Below are 25253 nucleotides of genomic sequence, written 5' to 3'. Positions count from 1 at the left end.
GGCAATATGTTTCCAGTCATCAACAGTCGGTGTTGGCGGCCACAGGCGAGGCGTCAAACGTTGTGTTGTGTAGTCGGTAAGGGTACACAAGTGGGCCTTCGGCTGCGAAAGCTCATATCTATGATGTTTCTTTGAATGGTTCGCAGCCCGACACTTGTTAATGTCCCAGTATTGAAACCTGCAACAATTTCCGGAAGGGTTGCACTTCTGTCACGTTTAACGATTGTCTTCAGTAGTTGTTGATCCCTTTCCTGCAGGACTTTTTCCGGTCGCAGCGATATAGGAGATTTGATGTTTTGCCGAATTCCTGATATTCACGGTACACTCGTGAAATGGTCGTACAGGAAAATCACCACTTCATCGCTACCTCAGAGATGCTGTGTCCCATCGCTTGTGCGCCGACAATAACACCACGTTCAAACTCACATCTTGATAACCTGCCATTGTAGCAGCGGTAACCGATCTAAGAAATGCGCCAGACACTTGTCATCTAATATAGGCATTACCGACAACAGCGCTGTATTCTGCCTGTTTACATATCTCTGTATTTGAATATGTATGCCTATACCAGTTTATATGGCGCTTCAGTGTATTTCTACATGTTGTATTTATTTTAAAGTCGTGCCACGGACCACGAAGCGACGCGTCTCCACCACGCTTCCTCTGTGCGAACTTTTTCTTTTGTTAACACAGAGATGATTTTAAACAGCGCCACGTCCTCACCAAAAGGTCGCTCCACGCCAGTTCTCTATGATTTGGGTCTAAGGCCATTAGCACCTGATGATGATAGTAAGTATCCCGAAACGAGTCGCACAAAACTTTATGGAAGTGAAAATACCAAATCCTGAAAACAGAGGTTTACCGACAACAGTACCGTACTGGCTAAATAGGAGAACAGTTGACTATGTTGATGTCCAGCCCTATATCACTAGGCATGGTCTACAACTAAACACAGCTGTGAAGGGAGGAATACTACAAGTCATGAAGAAAATGAAACCATTGGAAAAAGCAACACGAGACATTTGTCAGATTTAACAATCCTTCAATAAAAAATAAAATACAACAATAAAATCATCAATAAGAAATAAAGTACAACAATTTGAAGTTTAGCTTTAATCTTTGAACTGCACAGTAATTTGTGTCACTGAGCGCTGGTGTAGGTACACATAAATCCAACGTGTAGTATTATCCGTGTATGAAAAGACAGACTATTATTGTGGGACTACTTAAGACGATAAGTCATGTATTTATATCAGAAAAGGAACACACTTCGAATCAAGACATCCCCCCAGGGGGTCCACAACTCTTTTGTGGATACGTGCGTAGCGAGCACGGGACCCTGAGCTAATGTGGCCCTCCTTCCTTTCCGGGCTGCATACCTTCCTTTTCCGCATCCTTCCCTATCCCCCATCTTCGCCCCCCCCCCCCTCCCATCACCTCTGGCTCTTTCCTTCCCTTTCTCCCCCTCTGGGAGTATGGTTTGTGCCTATGTCCAGAGACGGACGCTTGTAATTGTAACGCATTCTTCGCCTTCTCTGCTTGTCTGTCTTCATCCCTCCTTTGTCCTTCTCTTTTCCTTACCTCTTCTCTTTACCCTTTTCTCCACTGCGGCGTTTGAGACCTCTCTTCTTTCCTTTCCCTTTCTTTGTTTTTCCTTCTCTCTTTCTTCCTCCCTGTGCGTGTCTGAAGGCCGACCCATGCATCTTTGTGCGTAGCCGGTGACGGGGTAACGCGTAATTCCCTGCCCCGGGTAGACAGGTAGGACACGTATGTACCCCCTGGTAATGGCTAGGCCCAGGGAGGGGTAATTACCCGAGCTGATACCTTCCGAAAGTGCCGATTGGTCCCTCTGTCCGATTGTCGGGAGGTGTGACCTGAGGTGTGAACAATCACCTAAGGCGGGAGTGCCCTCAGAGAGGGCCCCCACAAGGGAGGAGCGCGCCATCGGAGACGCCGGTAATCATGGGGGATTCTTCCGCAATGGTTTCCTCTCCTTCCACTATGTCTGCTCACAAGCGTAAGTTCACTGAGTCTCAGCCACAGACAGTTCTTCCGTTGTTGCCACAGTTCCTTGTTGTTTCTCGGTCTACCGGCCGCGGTGGTCTAGCGGTTCTGGCGCTGCAGTCCGGAACCGCGGGACTGCTACGGTCGCAGGTACGAATCCTGCCTCAGGCATGGGTGTGTGTGATGTCCTTAGGTTAGTTAGGTTTAAGTAGTTCTAAGTTCTAGGGGACTTAAGACCTAAGATGTTGAGTCCCATAGTGCTCAGAGCCATTTGACCATTTTTGTTTCTCGGTCTGACGAAGGTCACGACTTCTCCATGGTCAACCCTTTCATTATTCAGAAAGGTGTCGACGCAATTGCAGGTCCTGTAAAGTCTTGTTCCAGATTACGGAATGGCACCTTGTTGTTAGAAACAGCCAGTGCCCTCCAGGCACAAAAATTGCTGCGTACTTCACTGCTCCACACCTTCCATGTCCGGGTTGAAGCGTACCGCACTTTAAATTCCTCGCATGGAGTCGTTTATACACGCTCCCTCGATGGATTGTCAGATGAAGAAATTCAGCACTACCTATCTGACCAGGGCGTAACGGCTGTTCATAGAGTTATGAAAAGGGTTGACACGACCATCATTCCAACCCACACTGTCTTCTTGACATTTGACAAAGTTCAACTCCCATCGAAAATCAAAGCAGGCTATGAGATAATTTCCGTTCGCCCTTACGTCCCAAACCCTACGCATTGCTGTCGGTGTCAGCAGTTCAATCACACTAGCCAGTCCTGTTCCAATCCGGCCAAATGTGTTACGTGTGGCAAGGATGCCCATGAGGGTGCTTGTCCACCTCCATCCCCCCGCTGCATCAACTGTATGGGTGACCACGCTGCTTCCTCTCGAGATTGCCCCGTTTTTAAAGACGAAAAGCTCATCCAGGAAATCAGAGTGAAGGAAAAGATGTCGACGTTTGCTGCTCGAAAATTATTCGCCAGTCGCCAGCCCACCGTGCCTCAGACAGGAAAATACAGCACTGTCCTTGCATCTCCTCGGCCAACAAAGGAGGCGGCCACGCAGACTTGTGACCTCACCTTTAGTGCCACGGTCGTCAGATCGGCCAGTGCAAAGATCGCCCATTCAACCTCACCACTTTCGCCTGCCCACTCTATGGCTCACCCTTCATCGCGTTCTGCTAAACCTCGAGCCCAAAAGTCAGACACCCGGACTTCCAAAAAAGAGCACACTTGTGAAGAGTTTTTACGTACCCTAACTTCGCAACCATCGGTTCCTCCTCCATCTAAACATCATAATTCCAAGAAGGCTACTAAGAAACCCAGCTCTTCTCCTTCTCCGCCAAGGCGTGTCCCATCTACAGCACCACCTGGCGGAAATCGCCCTCGGCCATCTTCTGTGTCGCCGAGGCGCACTGCTGGCGGCCGATCAACCGGCCGATCGCTGGTGGCAGGAGTTGCCCCTGCACAACCTATGGATCAGGATCTTCTGCCTTCGGCTGAATGCCATTCCATGCTGTCGGTCGCAAGCTCTGAGCAGTCGATGAGTTGACAGCAACCTTGGTCACATTCCTCCATTTTCTGTTCACCCTATGTCAATTATCCACTGGAATATCCGCGGCATTCGAGCCAATCGGGATGAATTGTCGATCCTCTTACGATCCTACTCGCCGGTCATCTTCTGTCTTCAGGAAACAAAGCTGCGTCCCCATGACCGCTTTGTTCTCCCCCATTTTCAGTCTGTCCGATTTGATCTCCCTTCTGTTGAAGGCACTCCAGCCCATGGAGGACTCATGATTCTTCTCCATGATACTCTCCATTATCACCCAATCCACTTAAACACTTCCTTCCAAGCTGTCGCTGGCCGTCTTTCCCTTTCTGGATATACCTTTTCTCTTTGTACTGTATACATTCCATCGTCCACACCATTGGCACGAGCTGATCTCCTTCATCTTCTTGGTCAGCTTCCACCCCCTATTTGCTGGTTGGGGACTTCAATGCCCACCACCCCCTTTGGGGATCTCCACATCCTTGTCCACGTGGCACACTATTGCTAGACGTCTTCCACCAAGCGGATCTAGTTTGCCTCAACACTGGAGTCCCCACATTTTTGTCTGCCTCCATGACAAATTTCTCTCACTTGGACCATTCGGTCGGTACTGTTCCGCTAGCTCGGCGCTTCGAATGGTTCGCCATTGACGATACACACTCGTGTGACCACTTTCCATGTGTCCTTAGACTGCAGCCTCAACTGCCATCTATGCGCTCGCGACGCTGGAAGTTTGCCCAAGCCGATTGGACACTTTTTTCGTCTCTAGCGACATTTGATGACCGTCACTTTCCCAGCGTAGACGATGAGGTCACACATATTACCGACGTTATTCTTACAGCTGCGGAACGTTCAATACCACGCACCTTCGAATTGCCCCGGCGCCCCCCAGTTCCTTGGTGGAACGAGGCGTGCCGTGACGCAATACGTGAGCGGCGACGTGCTCTTCGCGTTTTCCGCCACCATCCTACTTTGGCCAACTGTATCCGCTATAAGCAGTTCCGTGCGCGATGCCGTCGCGTCATCCGCGATAGCAAGAAGGCAAGCTGGAAATTCTTTATTAGCTCATTTAACACCTTCACTCCCTCCTCGGAAGTTTGGAGTCGGCTTCGGCGGTTGTCAGGCGCGCCTAGTTTCTCCCCGGTCTCTGGGCTCACTGTCGCGCATGATACATTAGTGGACCCCGTCGCAATTTCTAACTTATTGGGTCAACACTTCGCTGAGGTTTCGAGCTCTTCAAATTACCCGCCAGCGTTTCTCCCCAAGAAACGTGCAGCGGAAGTGCGACCTCTTGCTTTCTCCTCTCAAAATCGCGAAAGCTACAATACTGTTTTCTCCATGCGGGAACTCCAACATGCACTTTCTTCTTCTCGCTCCTCCGCCCCAGTACCGGATGGTATCCACGTCCAAATGTTGCTGCATTTACCACCCCATAGTCTGCGTTACCTCCTTCGCCTTTATAATCGAATTTGGACCGACAGTACTTTTCCCAGACGATGGCGGGAAGCTATCGTCGTTCCTGTTCCAAAACCTGGAAAGGACAAACATCTCCCCTCTAGTTATCGCCCCATTTCTCTCACGAGTAGTGTATGTAAGGTTTTGGAGCGTATGGTGAATTACCATTTAGCTTGGTGGCTGGAGTCCCGAAGTCTTTTAACACCTGCCCAATGCGGTTTCCGAAAGCATCGTTCTGCAGTTGACCATCTTGTTGCTCTCTCCACTTATATCATGAAAAATTTTCTCCGGAAACGCCAAACAGTAGCAATATTTTTTGATCTGGAGAGAGCATACGATACCTGTTGGAGGACAGGCATCCTCCACACACTGTTCTCTTGGGGCTTTCGAGGTCGGCTGCCCCTTTTTCTTCGCGAATTTATGGCAGCGCGCACATTTAGAGTGCGGGTGAACACTACTCTCTCCCGTACTTTCTCCCAAGAAAACGGGGTACCCCAGGGCTCCGTGCTGAGTGCTGTACTGTTTGCCATTGCCATAAATCCCATTATGGTTTGTCTCCTTCCTGATGTCTCGGGCTCCCTCTTTGTGGACGATTTTGCGATCTACTACAGCTCTCAACGGACCAGCCTTCTTGAACGACGTCTTCAAGGATGTCTCGATCGCCTCCACTCTTGGAGCATCGAAACCGGCTTCCGTTTTTCTCCCAGTAAGACCGTTTGTGTTAATTTTTGGCGACGAAAGGAGTTTCGTCCACCCTCCTTACATCTAAGACCTGTCAACCTTCCGTTTTCGGACGTCGCTAGATTCTTGGGACTTATGTTTGACAGAAAACTGTGCTGGTCCTCCAACGTTTCCTATCTTTCGGCTCGCTGTCTGCGATCCCTCAACACCCTCTGTGTCCTGAATGGTACCTCCTGGGGAGCGGACCGAGTGGTCCTTCTCCGCCTCTATCGCGCCTTAGTGCGCTCGAAATTGGACTATGGAAGCATAGTTTACTCGTCTGCTCGGCCGTCTATTCTTCATCGTCTCGACTCTATCCACCACCGTGGATTACGTGTAGTGTCTGAAGCTTTTTACACCAGCCCTGTGGAAAGCCTTTATGCTGAGACTGCTGAACCTCCGCTGTCCAATCGGCGAGCAATCCTTCTGAGTCGTTATGCTAGCCATCTGTCTTCCATGCCTGCTAATCCAGCCCATGACATTTTTGTCGACGCCTCCTTTGATGTAGGGTATGCAGGCCGCCCCTCCTCCCTACTACCACCGGGAGTCTGCTTCCATCAGCTGCTCCATTCTCTTTCCTTCTGCCCCCCAGGGGGTCCACAACTCTTTTGTGGATACGTGCGTGGCGAGCACGGGGCCCCGAGCCATTGCAGCCTTCTTTCTCTCCCGTGCTGCATTTCCTTTCCCTTCCCCTCCTTTCCCCTCCATGCTCCTATCCCCTCGCCCTCTCCTCTCCTCTATTGGTGTCCTTGCTTATGTTGGCCCCCGCTATCCTCCTGGTTGTGTTGGTTTTACACTCCGGCTTTGTTGCGTAATCATCTCCTCCTTTTGGCATTCCTTGGTCCCCCTCTGGGGTTTGACCTCCATTACAAAATTTCTCCTCCGTAGCGTGAGCCATTTGGGGAAGAGCACCTTACCTAGTGTCTCCGACGTGCGCCCTCCTAGTATATTCCACCTTCTCTTTCACGTCATTGTCTGATGCTAGGGTGCATAGCCAGCACGGTAGCCAGCCCGTGTGGTGGGGTCGCTATGTACCCTTTTGGTTCAGCCCCCTGAACACACAGGGATCACACTTCTGATACCTGAGCTGTGACCTCCTCATGCATACCTTGGAGTGGTTGCTCGTCATCCTGGAGCATCGGAACTCCCGGCAATGGCCGCCGTGCCAAACGGCCCTTGCTGTGGCTGGGTGGCGCCCGTGAGGAGAGCCCCTGATCGGAGTGGGTGGTATCAGGGCGGACGCTATGCAGATGAAACACATACGGGTCCAAAACTCTGGCCGTTCTTCTGCGGCCGTCTCTCTGCGTGGAACTGATTCCTCAAGTGCTGCTTCTCTTGTCCCTTCGGCCTTCCCTTCCATGGCTACTCCCTGGGAAGAGGGTCAGGCCCGTTGTCTAGGGGCAAAACCTTTCCCCCGTTATCTAGTTTGCACCAGGACTGATGGAGATACTTTCACCAATGTCAAACCTTTATTCTTTGTGAAACACATTGAAGACAAGTTTGGTGAAGTGGACTCCCTGAGCAAGATGCGGTCGGGTTCGTTGCTGATAAAAACTGCTTCAGCTGCCCAATCTGCGGCCCTTCGTGCCTGTACCCATCTTGGCACAATTCCTGTGTCCATTACCCCTCACCAGTCGCTAAATATGGTACAAGGTGTGATTTTTCACAGGGACCTCATCCTTCAAACTGATGAGGAACTTCGGGACAATCTCGGGTGAGGAACTTTGGGACAATCTCGGACGGCGGGGTGTTCACTTTGTTCGGCGTGTTCAGAAGGGTCCTAAAGATAATCGTATTGATACTGGTGCCTTTATCCTGGCCTTTGAAGGGTATACCCTTCCTGAGAAAGTTAAGATTATGGTCTATCGCTGTGATGTGAAGCCGTACATCCCACCTCCTATGAGGTGTTTCAAGTGGTTGCGTTTTGGCCACATGTCTTCTCGCTGTTCCCAGGACCCTCTCTGTGGTGACTGTGGACGTCCACTCCATGAGGGGAGCCCCTGTGTTCCCCCTCCTGTATGTGTAAATTGTCATGGTAGTCATTCTCCACGTTCACCAGATTGCCCAGTATATAAGAAAGAAAAAAAGATAAAAGAGTGTAAGTCCCTCGATCGTTTAACCTACACAGAGGCCCGTAAGAAATATGCATGACTGCACCCTGTGTCCATGACATCTAGTTACGCCTTGGTTACCTCTTCACCCCTTCCTCCCCCTTCCTTACCACCATCCCGGACCCCTCTCCTCCCCCCCTCCCCTGCGGCTCCCACACCTTCTCCTATGGGCGCTGCTCCCCCTCCCCAGCCGGAGAAGTGTCCCACTCCTTCGGCGTCTGCCGGTCAAGGGCGCCTCTCCCCAGATGCCCCTTCCCGGCACCTTCCAGGTCAAAGGTCTGCTGCCGCGCGGCGACCGCGAGAGCCGCGGTCTGTCGGCCCCCAGGTCGCCCGGTCTCTTTCTGTTCCTGATCTTGCTGCAGCTGGCTCCTTTATGCCACACAGCCCTCCTCGATCTCAGCCTGAAAAGAAGAAATAAGTCCCGGGACAAAGAGCGTCTGGTGTCACCGGAGGTCCCTTCCCCGACTTCACAACCGGATTCTGACCTGTCGTTCATGGATGTCACCCCCTCCTTGTCGGTGACGGGTGGGGACCCGGCGGTATGACTGGATTTAGCGTGTTCAGCCCTCATTTAAACCATCGTTCTGTTGTTCTCCAATGGAATTGTAATGGATACTATCGTCACCTTCAGGAATTGAAATCCGTTCTTGCGTCCTACTCTGCAGCTTGTGTGGTTCTCCAGGAATCTCATTTTACCATCAGTGGGTTCCGTGTTTTCTGTCGAAATCGGGTCGGACCCCTGCGGGCATCTGGTGGCGTTTGTACGTTGGTCCGTACAGACATAGCTAGCACGTGGATTCCTCTCCAAACTACATTGGAAGCGGTTGCTGTTAGGGTCCACCTAGACTCTGCAGTCACAGTTTGCAATCTTTATCTCCCTCCTGACAGGACTCTTACACCTGCTGCCTTAACCACCCTTCTTCAGCAACTTCCTCCTCCCTTCCTCCTCCTTGGGGATTTTAATGTTCATCATCCACTGTGGGGCAGTGCCTTTCCATCTAGACGAGGTCTTCTTATAGACCAATTTATTGCAGACCACGACCTGTGCCTTCTTAATGATGGCTCCCCTACTCATTTCAGTGCCGGTCATGGTACCTTTTCTGCCATTGATCTTTCTCTTTCTTCTCCCTCTCTCCTCCCTTCATTACACTGGTCGCCACACGACGACCTTTGTGATAGTGACCATTTCCCGTTGATTATCACTCTCCCTTGTCGCTCCCCGATGGACAGGTTACTTCGTTGGTCTTTCCACCGCGCCGATTGGCCTCTATACACTGCACAGGTCGAGTTTTCTCCCTCTTTGTCGGGTTGTATTGATGACGTCCTACGTGACGTGTCCGACGCGATTGTTCGCACTGCCAACCTTGCTGTCCCGCGCTCATCTAGACCATTTCGTCGCCGGCAAATCCCGTGGTGGAGTACGGCCATTGCCATTGCCATCCGTGATCGCCGTCGAGCTTTGCAACACTTTAAGAGGCACCCATCCGTTGCCAGCCTTACTACCTTTAAACGCCTCCGTGCTAAAGCCCGTTATTTAATCAAACAGGGTAAGCGGATATGTTGGGAACGATTTGTTTCTTCCCTTGGTTCTACTGTCCCTCTGTCACGGGTATGGGCTACACTTCGCTCTCTCCAAGGTTGCCATCGGCAATCCATCCTCCCAGGCCTTCACCTCCCAGATGGCATTTGTACGGACCCATTAGTTCTTGCAGAACATCTTGCGACCCATTTTGCAGTGGTGTCAGCGTCAGCCTCCTATCCAGCTGCTTTCCTTCATCAAAAACAGCTGGCTGAAGCTTCCACCTTATGTTTCACCCCTTGTGAGTGGAATCTTACAACGAACCTTTTACTGAATGGGAATTTCTTTCTGCTCTATCTTCTTCTCATGATACGGCCCCTGGCCCAGATTCCATTCATAAGCAACTGCTTCAACATCTCAGTGCTCCACAACAGCAACATCTTCTTCGGGTGTTTAACCGTATCTGGCTCCAGGGTGACTTCCCTTCTCAGTGGAGGGACAGCATTGTGGTTCCTGTCCTTAAGCCTGGTAAGAACCCCCTATCTGTTGACAGCTATCGGCCAATTAGTTTGATCAATGTTGTTTGTAAGTTACTTGAATGGATGGTAGCCCGTCGGCTCAATTGGGTCCTCAAATCTCGGGATCTATTGTCGCCTTACCAGTGTGGCTTTCGAGAGGGACGGCCTTCAATCGATCATTTACTTCGCTTGGAATCCGCAGTTCGGCAGGCTTTCTCCCAGCGCCGCCATTTGGTTGCAGTGTTTTTTGACGTTCGCAAGTATACAGAGAAGTTGCTGCATTAGAAAATTGTAGCGAAATACAGGAAGATCTGCAGCGGATAGGCACTTGGTGCAGGGAGTGGCAACTGACCCTTAACATAGACAAATGTAATGTATTGCGAATACATAGAAAGAAGGATCCTTTATTGTATGATTATATGATAGCGGAACAAACACTGGTAGCAGTTACTTCTGTAAAATATCTGGGAGTATGCGTACGGAACGATTTGAAGTGGAATGATCATATAAAATTAATTGTTGGTAAGGCGGGTACCAGGTTGAGATTCATTGGGAGAGTGCTTAGAAAATGTAGTCCATCAACAAAGGAGGTGGCTTACAGAACACTCGTTCGACCTATACTTGAGTATTGCTCATCAGTGTGGGATCCGTACCAGGTCGGGTTGACGGAGGAGATAGAAAAGATCCAAAGAAGAGCGGCGCGTTTCGTCACCGGGTTATTTGGTAACCGTGATAGCGTTACGGAGATGTTTAATAAACTCAAGTGGCAGACTCTGCAAGAGAGGCGCTCTGCATCGCGGTGTAGCTTGCTATCCAGGTTTCGAGAGGGTGCGTTTCTGGATGAGGTATCGAATATATTGCTTCCCCCTACTTATACCTCCCGAGGAGATCACGAATGTAAAATTAGAGAGATTAGAGCGCGCACGGAGGCTTTCAGACAGTCGTTCTTCCCGCGAACCATACGCGACTGGAACAGGAAAGGGAGGTAATGACAGTGGCACGTAAAGTGCCCTCCGCCACACACCGTTGGGTGGCTTGCGGAGTATCAATGTAGATGTAGATGTAGACACGGCCTGGCGCCATCACATCTTACTTACCCTTCATCAGTGGGGTCTTTGGGGTCCACTCCCGATTTTTATCCGCCAGTTCCTGATCCATCGGTCATTCAGAGTTCGAGTTGGTACTGATTTTAGTTCTCCACGGACCCAGTAGATGGGCATCCCACAGGGTTCTGTCTTGAGTGTCCTTCTTTTCCTCATTGGTATCGATGGACTTGTGGCCTCTGTCGGTCCCTTGGTCGCCCCTGCCCTGTATGTGGATGATTTCTGCATTTGGGTTAGTTCCTCCTCGATGGCATCTGCAGAGCGGCAGCTCCAGGTAGCTATACAGCGTGCCTCTGCATGGACCCTCTCTCCTTTAAAATCGCGAGTGGTCCACTTCTGTCGCCGTACTACGATCCACCCTGATCCAGAGGTCTATCACGCTGCACAACGATTGCCTATGGTCCCACAGTTTCGTTTCCTGGGTCTTCTTTTCGACAACAAGCTCACTTGGCTGCCCCATATCAGACTCCTGAAGGTAGGATGTTTCTGTAAACTCAATGTCCTTCGCTTCCTTGCCCACTCGTCTTGGGGTGCAGACCGTTCTCTCCTCCTCCGTCTTTATCGTGCTCTCATTCTTTCTCTCTTGGACTATGGTTGTGAAGTTTATGGTTCACCTGCTCCTTCCACACTGCACGTGCTGGATCCAGTCCACCATCGTGGTATCCGTTTAGCCACCGGTGCCTTCCCTACTAGCCCTGTTGATAGTCTCCTAGTTGAAGCTGGGATCCCCCCCCCCTTTCTGTTCGGCGGTCCCAGCTTCTGGTGTCTTATGCACTCACTATCCGTTCCTCTCCCACTCATCCTTCCTATTCTATCCTGTTCCCAGACCATGGACGTCGCCCACCTGACTCCCGCCCTAGGGCGGGTTTACCGGTTGGGCTGCGCCTTGCGTCTCTTCGCCGTGATTTTCAGCTTCCTTCTTTGTCCTGTCTTCCTCGCTCCCTCCCCTCCACCCCTCCTTGGTTAGTTCCTCGGCCTCGACTTCGGATGGATCTCCGCCGCGGTCCGAAAGATTCCATCCCCCCGGTGGTGTTCCGTTCCTTTTTCCGCCAAATTTTGTGGGAGTTTCGGGATGCTGTTGTTTTTTACACTGATGGCTCTAAATCTGCTGATCGTGTTGGGTATGCCTTCACGTCCTCTGTTGGAACGGAAAGTCATCTGCTGCCACCTACATGTGGGGTGTTTACTGCGGAATTGATGGCAATTTCTCAGGCCCTTACCTTTATTAGACAGTCCCAACACAACCGCGTTTTGTTATGCACGGACTCGATGAGTGGCCTTCTTGCTATTGACCGGTGTTTTTCGCGCCATCCCTTGGTCTCTGCCATTCATGACCATCTCGCTGATATTCACCGTGCTGCTTGTTCTATTGACTTCCTTTGGGTCCCTGGCCATGTGGGTATCCCGGGTAATGAGCTCGCTGATCGTTTGACTGGGGGAGCAGTTACTTACCCCCCGTTTTCTGTAGCCCCTCCTGCAGCGGATTTACGGCTTCACATCAAATCCCACTTCGCACAGTCATGGGCCAATTCTTGGGAGGCTACTCCCCTGTCTAATAAACTTCGTGCAATTAAGGTGACACCAGGCTCATGGCGTTCTTCCTTTCTCATCTCCCGAAAGGACTCGACCACACTGTGTCGTCTCCGCATTGGCCATACTCGGTTGACCCATGGTTTTCTTTTGCGTGATGAGCCACCCTCACTATGTGGTTGTGGAGCCTTCCAGTCAGTAGCCCACATTTTGGTTGAATGCCCCCTTCTTTTGGCTCTGCGTGCTAAGTACAGGCTACCCCACACTTTACCTTTGATGTTGGCTGACGATTCCCGGATGGACTCTCTGGTTCTCGGTTTTCTCCGGGAAAGTGGTTTTTATTCTCAGTTTTAAGGTTTTTAATCCCTCTCTGGTGTTGGGGCGGGGCGGTGAGTGTTTGGGTGTCTCCCACTGTAAGCAGTGTTCGGAGATTCCTGATTCACCTCCCTGACCGAATTCCTCTTTTCATCCCCTTTTACTCTGTTTTTACCCTTTTTTTAAGGCTTGGTTAGTCTTTCTATTCCCATACGTACTTTCTAAATTATAGCAGTTGTACCTTTTAAGTCACAGGTGGTCTTGCCTATGCTGCTTCAGCAGTGTTGGGTTCGTTCTCTTGCCGACTTCCCTCATTTTGTTTTTCACCAATGACAACATGACTGCCTTTTTACGTTTTTTCCCTTTTTCCGTTTTATTGTTCTGACTTTACTGAGTTGTCCCATTAGCGGAATGGCGCATATTTGAAACAAGGGACTGATGACCTTGCTGTTAGGTCCCTTAAACCTCAACCAACCAACCAACCAACCATCTTTCCTTCCGCTTTCCTAAAACCTTCTTGACAACTTGGGGTACAGCACCGCCTTGGCTCCCTCCCCGGATCTGCCTGCTCCGTTACCTTTGTCGATTTCCCAAGGATGGTACCCCTTCACTTGTTTATCGTCGTGCATTTGCTGCTCTATGTGCACAAATGACGGAAGCCACATTTATTTACACCGATGGCTCGAAAACATCGTTAGGTGTAGGGAGTACCTATATTGTTGGCGACACCCCAAATCACTTTCGGCTTCCCGACCAGTGTTCGGTTTATACTGCGGAGCTTTACGTTGTTCTCCAGGCTGTCCACTACATCCGCCGCCATCAGCGGATACAGTTTGTTATCTGCTCAGATTCTCTCAGCTCTCTCCTCAGTCTCCAAGCTCTTGACCCTGTCCACCCTCCGGTCCACCGGATTCAGGACTGTGAAAGCTCTTCCTTGTGCTTGGACCTCTTCCTCCCGAACGCGTCGTCGGGAGGAGGTAATTTTAACTAGACTCTGGATAGGGCACTGTCTTTTTAGCCATCGACCTCTTTTAAGCGGCGATCCTCCCCCACTCTGTCCCCACTGCTCTCAGCTGTGGACGGTAAGACACCTTTTAATTGAGTGCCCCAATTTTACTCCGTTACGCGCCCGTCTACAGCTGTCGCCTGATATATCGTCAATTTTAGCAGATGACACGCGCTCGGCCGATCGCGTTCTCGAGTTTATTAGTGCCAGTGAAATGACGTCAGTCATTTGAAGCTTTTTTTGGGGACAACCACCCCCTTTCTGTAGTGGAGTTTTACGCCTTCCTTCTGCTTTTAGTTTCTCCTATTTTTTGAGTTTCGTTCCCATTGCTGCTGGTTTCCATGTTCGGTTTTTTACTGTTTCCTAAGTCACGGACCGGGCGCTAATGACCATAGCAGTTTTGCGATCTAAAACCAAAACAAAACAAAAAAGATTCAAGACATGAATTTAGTACTGTTAATGAAGGCAACACTTTAAATATCAGCTACTGACTTAACAGGGCTTTAAAAAAAAACAAGAAATTAATTATTTTGTACCCGTATCGATCTCCTAGTAGCAGAGTGGACTTTTTTTGAATAAACTAACAGTTTTCTAGGTAAAATCTCAAGTATAAAAGTTAACATAACTTTGTGTGGAGACATAAACGTAAGTACATATATCATCAATGAAACGGGTAGCACTGTCTTAAATATCCTTCAGAGTTTTGGCATGTCACTGTTGGTCAATAGTACAAGGGTTGCTACAATGATCACATCAGTAATTAACCATGTGGCTACAATTATGCGCCGGCCGGTGTGGCCGTGCGGTTAAAGGCGCTTCAGTCTGGAACCGCAAGACCGCTACGGTCGCAGGTTCGAATCCTGCCTCGGGCATGGATGTGTGTGATGTCCTTAGGTTAGTTAAGTTTAATTAGTTCTAAGTTCTAGGCGACTGATGACCTCAGAAGTTAAGTCGCATAGTGCTCAAAGCCATTTGAACAATTATGCACAGGAAAAAGTGTGATGTAGCTGCAAAAGATCTTGGACTATCAGACCACTTCTGACAAATTATAAGAGTAAAATCGGGTACACAAAAATTCCCTAAATTGCAAGTTTACAAAACATATTAATCAGAAATAAAAATACAAGATTTTTCAAAAGAACTAGTAGACTGAAGCTTGGACGAAGTGTATAGAGAAACCACTTTAAATGTGAAGTTCATTCAATTCACAACATTACTTAAATTGAATTTTGGAAAGACATTTCCGAAAGTACCTACATAATTATTAATGTTGCACAAAAACAAAGGGATCATGGCAGTGTCAAGAATTATCTCAGTTCCACGAAAAAAGTCATAAGTTCTTGAATTTACATCATAGGTAAACAAAAGATTTATAGGAAGGTGCAGATTGCTGCAAAAAAGGCATTTAATGGAAGAATAATATACAAGGCAGAGAATAACAGCAGAGCAGTCTTGGATGTCATAAAAAAGGGGAGGGACAAACAAAGGCATAATAACATACTTGTAAGGGAGGGAGTTAAAGTAAACTGTGTGAACGAGCGATTTTCGAGTATTTCAGAGATATAACAGCAAAAATGTATCATCTGTAAATAATTATGAATTAGGTACAATGATGTTGCTACCAGCCACAGAACGTGAAGCCAATAAAACTCTACAAAAACTAAAAAATAAAAAGGAAGAAAGGATTAGATGAAGTACCATTGTGTGTACTGAAAAAATACATAGACTATGCAAGCCCCCTTACACGCAACAAAAGAACCTTTTACATTAGAGAAATTCCCAGAGTATTTAAAAGAGGCAAGAGATGTATGCCTGCTAAAGAAAGGTAATGCAGACAGAAAATTTCAGTCCCATTTCCCAATTGACACGGTTCTCAAAAATAATAGAATCATTTATGATACAAAGATTAATCAGTTATTTGAATAAACACAACCTTTTAAGTGAATCACAGTTTGGTTTTCGAAGTCATAGAAGTACGGAATCAGCCATAGTAGAATTCACAAAAGTGGTACTTGATGCTCTCGACAAAGATTGGGGTGTCATAGGCATATTTTTAGATCTTTCTAAAGCTTTTGATACTATTGACCATACGATTCTACTAAGTAGGCTAGATGAATTACAAATAAGATCAGTAGCTAATGGCAGGTAGTTTACAAAGAGTAGAGGTAACACATACCACAAATATGCCTAAAGTTGGGTAAAACACCTATCAGAGCCAAAATATATTATAGTCACTGAGAAAACAATAGAACTCCTTGCAGAGAAAGCAGATGAAAACCTCAAGGAATTTTTCAGTTAGCCAGTAAGCATTAAACTGACGTAAAGAAAACAAATACAACATATTTCAGTTTGAAGATGGAAAATGACACTATTAAATGTGGATGGCATCTCTATAGAAAGTGCATCAGATGTAAAATTTCTGGGAATGAATGATTCTCTGTTGAAGTAGTGTGAACACACAAAGATACTTCCAAACATATTACGTTCTTAAAGTTTCATCATCAATATGTAACAGCCATTCTCTTTTAGTTAGGTGCTACTGATATGTGCACTCAGTTGTTAGCTGTGCCATTCTTTTTTGGGATCATATGCACAAAATAGGAACACAATTTTTAACTGCACGAAAGGACCATGAGACTATAGCAAAAAAATAGCTGTCTAGATCACTGTAAAGATTTGTTCAGAACACTGGAGATTTTAAATGCATCATGTGAATACATTTCTCAAACAGTAGTATACATCAAAAAAATATTTCGAATTACAACACAAACAGCTCTGGAACAAGATTGCAGACTGAACTCACATTTACCAAGATAGAAAAAGTAGAGGTTAAAGAAATTGCTAAAGCAAATTTATTTAAAAAGACAGTTTTAAAAGTGTCTGTTACTGACGGTTGTTGATTCAGTTTTTCTAGCATATTGGAAGTCCAGTGCGCTAAATTATCCTCACATCTGTGTGTTTACTGTTATGAAAGAATGTGTATATAGTGTGGGTATTGTGTTCAAAGTCTGGGAGTGAAAAAACGAACGGACATTCTAGCATTAGCCTTTCCTCATTATTAAATAACTTATTTGTAAAACAGTACTGTATAGTATGAACAAACCGAATGAGAAGGTAGCACTGTTCTAAAAACTGTGGAGAGTGGAGGCTCCAGTTCTCACCCAGCCATCCTGACTTAGATTTTCCGTAATTTCCCTAAACTATTTCAGGCGAATGCAGGTATGGCCTAATATTATTTTAAGGCCATCCTTGTCATTCTAGACGTGTAAGTCTGTAAATGTATACGTGAATTACTTATTTATTTTTCTTACTTTCTAATACCAAGGCATGTCCAGTATCCTTGTAAAAGTTATGTACAGATAAATATGTCCTGCTACCTACATCCACATTTATACTCCGCAAGCCACCCAAAGGTGTGTGGCGGAGGGCACTTTACGTGCCACTGCCATTACCTCCCTTTCCTGTTTCAGTCGCGTATAGTTCGCGGGAAGAACGACTGCCGGAAAGCCTCCGTGCGCGCTCGAATCTCTATAATTAAGTAGGGGGAAGCAATATACTCGATACCTCATCCAAAAACGCACCCCCTCGAAACCTGGACAGCAAGCTACACCGCGATGCAGAGCGCCTCTTGCAGAGTCTGCCACTTGAGTTTTCTAAACATCTCCGTAACGCTATCACGCTTATCAAATAACCCTGTCACGAAACGCGCCGCTCTTCTTTGGATCTTCTCTATCTCCCTTGTCTACCCGACCTGGTACGGATCCCACACTGATGAGCAGTACTGAAGTATAGGTCGAACGAGTGTTTTATAAGCCACCTCCTTTGTTGATGGACTACATTTTCTGAGGACTCTCCCAATGAATCTCAACCTGGAACTCGCCTTACGAGCAATTAATTTTATATGATCATTCCACTACAAATCGTTCCGTACGCATACTCCCACATATTTTACAGAAGTAATTGCTACCAGTGTTTGTTCCGTTTTCATATAATCATACAATAAAGGATCCTCCTTTCTATGTATTAGCTATACATTACATTTGTCTGTGTTAAGGGTCAGTTGCCACTCCCTGCACAAAGTGCCTATCCGCTGCAGATCTTCCTGCATTTCGCTGCAATTTTCTAATGCTGCAATTTTCTCTGTATACTACAGCATCATCAGCGAAAAGCCGCATGGAACTTCCAACACTATGTACTAGGTCATTTATATATATTGTGAAAAGCAATGGTTCCATAACACTCCCCTGTGGCACGCCAGAGGTTACCTTAACGTCTGTAGACGCCTCTCCATTGAGAACAACATGCTGTGTTCTGTTTGCTAAAAACTCTTCAATCGTTCTTACTTTATCAGGCGACAGTGCGGAACTGTATCGAACGCCTTCCAGAAGTCAAGGAAAATGGCATCTACCTGGGAGCCTGTATCCAATATTTTCTGGGTCTCACACGATCGCTGTTTCCGGAATCCATGTTGATTCCTACAGAGTAGATTCTGGGTTTCCAGAAATGACATGATACGCGAGCAAAAAACATGTTCTAAATTTCTACAACGGATCCATATCAGAGATGTAGGCCTATAGTTTTGCGCACCTGCTCCACGACCCATCTTGAAAACTGGAACTACCTGTGCTCTTTTTCAATCATTTGGAACCTTCCGTTTCTGTAGAGACTTGCAGTACAGGGCTGTTAGAAGGGAGGCAAATTCCTTCGCGTACTCAGTGTAGAATCGAATTAGTATCCCGTCAGGTCCAGTGGACTTTCCTCTCCTGAGTGATTTCAAGTGCTTTTCTATTCCTTGGACACTTATTTCGATGTCAGCCATTTTTTCGTTCGTGCAAGGATTTAGAGAAGGAACTGCAGTGCGGTCTTTCTCTGTGAAACAGCTTTGGCAAAAGGTGTTTAGTATTTCAGCTTTACGAGTGTCAACTCATGTTTCAATGCCATTATCATCCCAGAGTGTCTGGATATGCTGTTTCGATCCACTTACTTCTGCTACTATTACTACTACTACCATTACTAGGTGGACAATTTGAAATACAATTTATTGTACAACAAAACAGAACTGGGACACGAACCTGCAAAATAAATTGTATAATTCATTAGGACAGGTGTATGCATAGTGTGTATTCGTAAATTTGGTGTGCCATTGGTATGTTGTATTTCATGTCGGATTAAAGAACAACCAGAGACGACATTTATTACGTACTTGTTTGTTTATTACAGAAGTGCTACTTGCAGTAATTTATTTATCAAAACCTACAACATGCAAAGATAATCCTGATAAACTGCACGTCGCTTGGTGAAACAGAACACGTATATGAGGATCAGCCAAACACTTGGAAACTTACGTATCGAAGGCTTAGTAGCTCACTTACCGACAGTAAAAATTACTGTGAGTTCAGTTGGCGAATGCGTGTTTCTATTGTAACTGCGGTTCAGAATAATGAGAGGCATTCAGCAAGTCTTATTGAGAAGTGATAATATATAATGCTCTCTTGGTCTGGGATATTTATTTATTTGACAAGTTGTGTTTCTTCTACCCTTCAGACGTTTTTCTCTGTAACTACCATTTATTAACGAATGATCTACTCGTAAATCAGTCTGTGAATAGATGTTGCAGATAATGAATGTTTGAACTGCAGTAATATTCGTGCAATGTATTTCACTTGCAGGTAGATACGTAACTTATACAGAATGAAAAAAGTTGCAATTTCTTTATTACTCTGTCTTGAGCCAAAACCTCCTGTTGTCATTGTCTGATACATCTGTAGATATCAGCCAAAAGTCTCCTGTTTGTTGAGAAGTTTTCCGTAGTTTTGATTAAAATGCATTATCTCATTCCTACATAATAATTTGTATGTAATGAACACACGATTTTAGTAAACAGTAAAAAAATATTTTCTACCCGTTTCCGCTGTTCCACTTCCTGACAGCTTGCGAGTTCTGCAATTTTCCCTTGATGTTTGATCATATGTACGTGACTAGCGTAAAAGAAGCAGGTTAGTCACCTGGTTCCTTTGGTGGAACGCAACTGCTTAAGAGCTGCCCGAGTCCCCGCCCACTACTCTCCCCCCCCCCCCCCCCCCCTTTCCTGCCATTGTGCACATCCTCTGGCGCCGGGCGCCGGTCGCCGCTTTGTTTGTACACAAATACAGGCGCCATGCGTCACCCTTGGCTCTCTGCTCATGGATTTCCCCCGGACTCAACAGCTAAAGACGGAACTCGCTAACGGCAATATCCGGACGCGGCGTTGTGAATGAAGCTACCTAATAATGGCATACTACTCAAACGCACAACATGCTCTCCTCGTGTAAATTCGTGTAGAATTAATTTTCAAAAATCACCACTGATAGAGAAACGTAGAACCTGTAGTGGAGATAAAGAAAATGTTTCCAAAGGAAATGAAGACAGCTTATAATTCGATGTAAGCTGCGTATAGCTTCTTACACAGGAGCAATGGCAAGAACGGATCGCCAGCTGAGGCTCACAGACTTGAATAATGTTTAAGAAAAGAAAATTATTTCAGCTTCTGCTCCAAAACCTTGTAATTTATAAGAAAATAGAAGACAGACTTCTCTGATGTGCCACAGTCGAGCTGATTCAAAACCATTTCATGTTTCGATCCCAGGCCCAGTAGCGACAGATTTGTTCTCTCTGGTTCAGTGCCGCACCCCGTAGAGAGAAAACGTTCTTCCTATGCAGAACGTATCTTTAATAAAACAGCCGGCATTTTAATTATGTTGACGAAATCGTGAGTATTAACGAATTTCAGATGCTTATTTCATTAGCACTTAGCATTTACTTAATTTCGTTATCAGATGTTCCCTGTTAAGAAATAAGTGGATTTTATGTTACTTCGAGTGCATAATAGACAGTCCCATCTCTATAATGACCTCGTTGTCGATAAGACTGTAAAGTGTAAACTTTCTGAGCCCACTTTCCGATTTTCTCTTTAGTTTCATCGTCATATGGTACTCATTACACGATTTCATTACCAAGAACGTACATTAATAATTACTAATATTACGGAACAATTTAATGCAGCATGTTAGTTATACCCCTTAATCCTAACATTAGATATACTGAATGAAAGGCTTATATTAGAGGTCTATGCGTTATAGTGGGACAAAATACGACTAAAACTAAAAATTAAAAAAAGTTGATTCACCAAAATTTTAGGACTTGCAGCTTATGTGCTACATAAAGCCTCAGATAAATTTTGTTTTTTATGCCACTAATAAAATGTTTTGAGCGTGTGCTTTGATGAATTTTATTTATAAACTGACAACTTAGATACATAGATATATTTATGTAATCAACACAAAATGTTTTATTATAATATGTGAAAATGTAGGCCCAATCAAAAAATTCATAATTCCACTTCTTATATGAAACAGAGATATATTCCGCATTTACTGCACTGCTTAAATATGAAACATTTCCACCCAGGCAGCGTACATCTGGAACGATTTTTATGAATTTTATTTACATACCATGTATGTGCATAGCATGGAGCTTCCACGCTGTTGGTACAGGTTTAGGTTTACTAGGCCGTTTCATCTTTGGAACTCCACCATCTTTCTCACCACATTCCTGCCTCTTCACTTTCTTCTTCTTCTTCTTCTTGCACTCCCTCTTGTGAACTGAAAGTGTACGTCGTTAACGAATATAGAAAACAAGCTATCATTGTATTGTTGTGATGAAATAATCACATTCGATAACGTAGGCTATATTAGCATATTACAGCATGTTCTAAACATTCTAGTTTCTAGTCAGAAACAACATTTCTGCAACAAGTTGCTGCCATATACTGGAAGCCTGCATAAACGAAAATAAGTGATGCATAGAAAACAGATAGCATAAAGTATGAGTACAGACACTCCTCCGTCCGAACAGGCCATGAAGGCCCAACGCTGGATGCGGATACGGAGAAGCATGTGGTCAGCACATCGCTCTCCCGACCGTTGTCAGTTTTCGTGACCGGAGCTCCTCAGTTTTCCTCACGAGGGCTGAGTGCACCCCGCTTGCCAACAGCGCTGAACAGACCGGATGGTCACCCATCCAAGTGCTAGCCCAGCCCGACAGCGCTTAACTTCGGTGATCTGACAGGAACCGGTGTTACCACTGCGGCAAGGCCGCTGGTTGTTGACAGACACAGAAAGTATAATTTATTCAATGAGCTAGGAAAAAATGAAACCCGGATGTAAAACATACTAGTACACTGCTGGAAAAAAGTAATACGCCTTTTTAGAGGTTTCCAATTCACTCAAGATTTATTGTTGCAGCAGTGCATAAGGAGTACATGAAATGATTACATTTACAGATCAATAGCACAAGCGGTTCTGAGGTACGAGGTATCGGCCCATGCTGCAACACCCATACTAGTACGTGAGTAGCCTCCACGGGCGGCAATGAAAGAGCTGACTATGGCATCCAGGCGACCGTACAGATAACGAATACTGTTCTGCGACACGTTATCGCCTGCTTGACCTGCTCAAGTAGTTCTGTAAGAGTTATTGGTAGACGAGTCGCACGAGTCACTTCTCTTTCCAACATATCCCACAGGTGCTCAATTGGAGACACGTCCAGAGATCGTGCTGGCTAGGGAAGTTGCTGCACATCTTGCAGAGCTCGTTGAGTTTCAAGGGCAATATGTGGGCGAGCATTATCCTGTTGGAACAACACATTACCTTCCCATTGCAAGAGCAACAAAGGAACGGGTCTACCGACATTCTGCATGCAGCGAGTGCTGGTTAACGTCTCCTCCATAAACAGCACAAGCAGACGTCCATCACTTGCCTGCTTTCATCATTGAAAACCACGGTACGCCAGTCCATCTTTCAGGTGATCCTCTGACGGCACCAGTCGAGCCGTGCATGTCGATGCTGTGGAGTGAGTGGAAGACGGGCTAGGGATGTACGTGACGCTGTGCATGTCCACTCCTAATAACCGGTTCGGAATAGTTCGTCTTGGCACGTCTGGGTTCACAAGCTCTCTTATCTGGGCTGTGGTAGCTGTACGATCTGCCACTACTGCCCTTACAAAATGACGATCCTGGCAGAGGTCTGTGCTGCGTGAACGTCCAGAACCTCGTCTACGGGTGTGAGAATGTTCACGTGAGCACTGATACCCGGCATCGTTGCACAAATGAAGCAGCGCGCCCAATGTGTGTGGACATTCTCCGAAAGGACTTTTGCTACTCAGAAGGCCACGATTTGACCCTTTTCAAACTCGCTTGTTTGGCTGTAGGAAGCACGAATGAGTCTCCGTGGTATGGTTGCCTGCTTGTTCCACGTGTTTGCACCACACCGAGCCTTCTGAGTAAGTGCATTCTTTATTGAAGGGTGGAGACAGATGACAATCTGCTAGCTATGCCACAACGCTACGTGTTGGCGGACAACGCTGAAACTATTATTACTACATGTATAATTCCCCATTTGGCATATGCCGCTATCGCATCAAAATCGACGTGCTCTTTCCAGGTGAAGTAATTTCATTTTTCCCGCAGTATATGTTATGACCTTGTGGATAACATCGGAAGTTTACTGAGGCTTTTTGCGGATGATGCTGTAGTATATCGAGAGGTTGTAACAATGGAAAATTGTACTGAAATGCAGGAGGATCTGCAACGAATTGACGCAATATAGCAGGACAGCAACTGGAAGCAGTTAATCCCATAAATTATCTGGGAGTAGGCATTAGGAGTGATCTAAAATGGAATGACCATATAAAATTAATCGTCGGTAAAGCAGGTGCCAGATTGAGATTCATTGGAAGAATCCTAAGGAAATGCACTCCGAAAACAAAGGAAGTAGGTTACAGTACACTAGTTCGCTTGAGTACTGCTCACCGGTGTGGGATCCGTACCAGATAGAGTTGATATAAGAGATAGAGAAGATCCAACGGAGAGCAGCACGCTTCGTTACAGGATCATTTCGTAATCGCGAAAACGTTGCGGAGAAATTAGAGCAAATACGGAGACTTACAAGCAGTCGTTCTTTCCACGCACAATTCGTGAATGGAACAGGGAAGGGGGGATCAGATAGTGGTACAATAAGTACCCTCCGCCACACACCGTAAGGTGGCTCGCGGAGTATAGATGTAGATGTAGATGTAGAGATGATAGACAGACTCCAGTGGAAGACTCTGCAAGAGAGTCGCTCAATAGCTCGGTACGGGCTTTTGTTGAAGTATCGCGAAGAGACCATGACGATAAAATCAGAGAGATTAGAGCCCACACAGAGGAATGCCAACAATCTTTCTTACCACGAACGATACGAGACTGGAATAGAAGGGAGAACAGTTACGCTTTGTAATGTAAATGGTAAAGGAATACAGTATATCAAGGATCACCAGAAATGATTACTTGCGAGAATGACTATTTAGCCCAAAAAATTAATTGTAGAATATGCAACTAAGGACTTTCAGTGTAAATGGAGACTTCCTTACAGGAATCGCCCATCTCGCGCACATGTGGATGCTGTTTGTGTTATGGACAACGTCTATTCTTATTTAAGAATTCAGATGCAATAGTTTCCATGAGTACCAATAGGGGGCTTTCAATGGAATATATGATGAGACAATCTGTAGAGAATGATGACTGTGCTACTGGAGTTACCATAATTTTTTGTGAACAACGATTTACTTTTGAATGCTGATGTAAAAAGGATGCGAGTACTGCTGCGGAATGTCCAGAACATTTGTTGAGGCTGGCGCAATTAAACAGACAATAGGTGCATAGCATCATCTGCTGAAGGCTGCGAGCTGACTTAAACACGTAGTGAAAGGAAAACAAAGGAAATTCTTGAGGGAGAAAGTAGTTATATGTACATAATACTTATTATAAATTCCTTTTACAAAACAAACGAGTGCACACAGGGGGAAAGTAGTTAACACCATCGATTGCCCACTCGCAGGCAGTAGCGGAGGAGTGTGCAGGCAGCTGAGATGCGCACAGCTGGGCACTGTGTCCGCACATGAACACAACGCATGCAATAGGGCTATGTGGTGGGTAGCTTATATTAGCTGCATATTTTGCATATTTCCACTCAGTAACTTCTTACGGAATAATTTTCTGAGGTACCTCAACACTTAGAAAGTTCTGATTGCACATAAGCGAGCGTTAAGGATAATAGATTTGAAACTGAAACAACCTAAAACTCAAGCAATCTTAGTTGCTTGCAAAAGACTTGTTACTCCGCAGTTCGGAGAACCTCTTCCCACACATAATCCTAAACAGTACAGAAAAACCTTCCATTCTTCAGTAAAGAGTTTGGGAATAATTCTGTACCATCACTTAGACTGCACTGACCACACAACTGCTGTATGTAAGAAGGTGTCAGCATCACTTCATTCAATACATAGAGCTGCAAAAAAATATTTCCTCGCGAGCTTAAAAAGTAGTAGTCAGTAACACTCCCCACCCT

General features: G+C 46.2%; 1 pseudogene; it reads right to left on the bottom strand.

The window, feature by feature from the left end:
- Nucleotides 1-21852: 21852 nt before the first annotated feature.
- LOC126459156 (5S ribosomal RNA) lies at nucleotides 21853-21970 on the bottom strand (annotated as a pseudogene).
- Between the last annotated feature and the right edge of the window lie 3283 nt (nucleotides 21971-25253).

This window comes from Schistocerca serialis, chromosome 2, assembly GCF_023864345.2.
Source record: "Schistocerca serialis cubense isolate TAMUIC-IGC-003099 chromosome 2, iqSchSeri2.2, whole genome shotgun sequence".
NCBI classification, from domain to species: Eukaryota; Metazoa; Arthropoda; class Insecta; order Orthoptera; family Acrididae; genus Schistocerca; species Schistocerca serialis.
Note: the sequence above shows the minus strand (reverse complement) of the source record. Positions and strands in the feature narration are given on the sequence as shown.